Below are 3,784 nucleotides of genomic sequence, written 5' to 3' on the forward strand. Positions count from 1 at the left end.
TGGGTTAGCCAGGATGGTCTCGATCTCCTGACCTCGTGATCCGCCCGCCTCGGCCTCCCAAAGTGCTGGGATTACAGGCTTGAGCCACCGCGCCCGGCCATTTATGGCTATTTTTAATTCAACACAATGGATATACATAATTGTTCTTTTCTCAAAGTGCCATTATGAGAAGTAAATGAGATAATGCTGGTCAGTAAGTCCTTAATAAGTACAAGCTGTTCATTACTGTTTTACAGTATTGAATCAGTATGAAGCCAATCAAGCTTTGCCATGGAGTACCTGGACCAATCAGTTACCTTGGTTGACTGTTAGTTCCTTCTTGGTATATCTGGTTCTATTTAACACAATGCAGTCGGGTTCTATGGCTCCATAAGAGATGCTCAGATAAAGACACTAATAGCAAATATTTATTGACAGTGTTCACTGTGCGTCAAGCACTGTTTTAAGCACTTTTGTTACATAACAACACTACAGTATCAAAGCTAACCTTATTTTGCAGATAGACTAATGAGGCACAGGGAAGGAAACTGACCTGCTAAAGTCATATGCCTAACAGGTAAGGGACCTGGGGTATAGATCTATAAATCAGGCATCCTGAGTAACTCCAAAACCCATGTTTGTATGATTTGTTGAATAAGTGAGCCTATAGAATTAATGGGGTTCCTTTTAACTCTAAAATTGTATGATGTTTCCAAGTGCAAAATGTATACATAATTGATGAAATAGTTTCTTGGTACAAAATGCTAAGTTGAGAAATGGAGGCCAGTGGGATTGTTTGCTTGAAGTGTAGACAGAATAATTCAAAATTTAGCTGTGTACACATTGGCTAATACTCTAGCTATAATTGGTAAGAAATATATGGATATATGGCTGCATTTTCCACTTTGGATAGTCAACATTGGTTCTTATTTCAAGTGCTTCCCCAATGCCTTGACTATTTTCGGTGAAATGGGAATAATAGCAATTAAATGAGATTGAATTCATCACCACTGGCAACTTTGATTGGAGATGAAAGTCTCTGTATAAATGCTAGCTATTCTTCCTTTTAATTAATTATTGTTGTCAAGTACCCTGATTCATTGTTACAGAAACTTAATTTCTGGTTGTATCATCTCTTCTGGTGCAGTCCTTCTTAAAATGTTGTCTCAGACATTAAGTTATGTTGTCCCCAACCTGCTCATAATCTAGAATGATCTCAGATTTTTTTCTGCCTGTGTGTCGTCCCTTCCTACTTCTTTCTGAAATAAAAAGTGAAGATGGAAAAGGAAAGCACTCTGTGCCACCTCGATCCTGCTGTCTGTGACTGGAAGCAAGGAGGCGGGGTCAGGGAATATGAAAAGCATCCCCAACACTCAGATTGTGATTTAGTTCATTTTGATGGCATCATTTCACCCAACCCCAGACAGTGCATCTTGTTCAGGTTTCAAGAAGCCTGGGTGGAGGTGGGAATGTAACTTTGAGTCAGGAGACCAGGATTGTAGCACAGAGGCCCCCACTAACTAGTTGTCTAATCCTTAACAAGTTGCTTTGTCTTTGTGGGCTCATTTTTCTCATCTGTCAAGTCAAATGAAGGTTATGGAATAGATGATCTCTAAAAATCCTTCCAGTGCTACAGTTCTATTCTGGGTCTGTCTGCACCTGCAGACAGTGATGTGGGGGCAGGAAGGGCACTGAGGAGGGCGGCAAATTTAGTCAAGAGAATAAAACACTTTCACCTGGAGCAGCCTTGTGTCCTTGTGTGTGTTGTGCAGTACAGGCTTGTCTCAGATTATCCAAATAATTGACTGAGTTCTCTTCTTTCTTTGCCAGTGAGCACACAGCTTTAGTTTTTTTCTGGGACTAGCAGCTGCTTTTCTGAAATTTCCATCCCAGGGCTTCCGTCCTCCACTGTGTCCTCTCAGAAACCTGTCATGGTTTTTCTGGATGGATGCCCACAGAATTTTAATCCAGACACACACACACACACACACACACACACACACACACACACAGAAAGAAAGAAAGAAAAAAGAAACAAAAAAGAAAGGAAGGAAGGAAGAACGGAAGTAGAAAAAAAGAAAAAAGTACCATGTATAACAAAAAGCAAAACCAGGTTATAAGTTGACTTTCTTTTTTAATTTGGTTACTTCATTTGTGCTGCCAACCTGAAGCCATGACTAACCTAAAGCCAGTGAGTTTTCTTCATTACTGGGTTTGTCTATGATGATGCAAAGATGAGGCCTATATCCTTCAGGGGCTACCTGGGTCCTGGCACCTCCAGACTCCTAGTAAATGTCTGCCTAATTAAATTAGTTGTTTTTCCAGAATACCCCATTTTCTCCTCCTCCTCCCCTCCCCTCCCCGTCCTCCTTCCCCTCCTCCTCCTCCTCTTCTTCTTCTCCTTCTTCTTTTCTTCTTTTTCAGACAGAGCCTTGCTCTGTCACTCAGGCTGGAGTGCAGTGGCGTGATCTTAGCTCACTGCAACCTCCATCTTCAAGGTTCAAGCGATTCTCCTGCCTCAGGCTCCTGAGTAGCTGGGATTACAGGTGTGAGCCACCATGCTTGGCTAATTTTTACATTTTTAGTAGAGACGGGGGTTCTGCCATGTTGACCAGGCTGGTCTCGAATTCCTAACGATCCACCTGCGTCGGCCTCCCAAAGTCCTGGGATTATAGGCATGAGCCAGTGTGCCCAGCCAGAATATCCCATTTTATGCCTTTTCTCAATAAATATTTGCATGTCCATTAAGGAAGGAGGGATGGAAGTCCCTGCCCTCAGGAAGCTTAGTGGAGTCACCGAAGTTTAAAAGGTGAAATTATCTAACTCAATTTGTGAAAGATCCTTTGGCAAGCCAGGTAGAAATGCAAATTCCTGGACACTGCTCTCAGACGATCATTCTGTAAGTTTGAAACCCAGGAAATGATTTTTTACTCATCCCCGATCAGCTAGTAGAAAAGTGATAAACTCCTAAGAAATGCTCATGGCTAGAAATAAATAGCATCATCAGAGACAATAATTTCATGATTCAATTTCTACTTAATGTTGTTTAGATACAATTCATGAAAATTGATGCCAAATAATGAGGATTCCTTGCATTAACATTAAGGTCATTGCTCTGTGTCTTTTTAATATACACGTGATCACCTGAAGATTTGGAAAACTCAAAGCAAGTATGGGTTGGGAACTAAAAATGGGGCAGAGTCTTGTGGGGTGTGGCAAAGAAGAGCATGAATAGCTTTGAAGTCAGGCATCAGTCGATTCAAATTCTGCACATACCGGTCTGTGTGACTTGGGCAAGTTACTGAACCTCTCTCTGAGTCTCCATTCTTTCACCTATAAAGACGGAATATTACTACATCTCTGAAGGAGGAGTTCAGATTAAGTGAGTTTATGCATCTGATAAGTGACTGCTTCGTAAATAATTCCCCTGGACACGGTGGCTCACCTCTATACTCCCAGCTACTCAGAAGGCTGAGGTGGGAGGATCGCTTGAGCCTGGGAATTTGAGGCTACAGAGAGCCGTGATGGTGCCACTGCACTCCAGCCTGGGCGACAGAGCAAGAGCCTGTCTCAAAAATAAATAAGTTTAACAAACAAACAGGCTGGGCTTGGTGGCTCACGCCTGTAATCCCAGCACTTTGGGAGGCCAAGGTGGGCGGATCACGAAGTCAAGAGATCGAGACCATCCTGGCCAACATGGTGAAACCCTGTCTCCACTAAAAATACAAAAATTAGCTGGGCGTGGTGGCGCACCCCTGTAGTCCCAGCTACTAGGGAGGCTGAGGCAGGAGAATCTCTTGAACCC

Source organism: Mandrillus leucophaeus, unplaced genomic scaffold (genome assembly GCF_000951045.1).
Source record: "Mandrillus leucophaeus isolate KB7577 unplaced genomic scaffold, Mleu.le_1.0 Scaffold65, whole genome shotgun sequence".
Lineage (NCBI taxonomy): Eukaryota > Metazoa > Chordata > Mammalia > Primates > Cercopithecidae > Mandrillus > Mandrillus leucophaeus.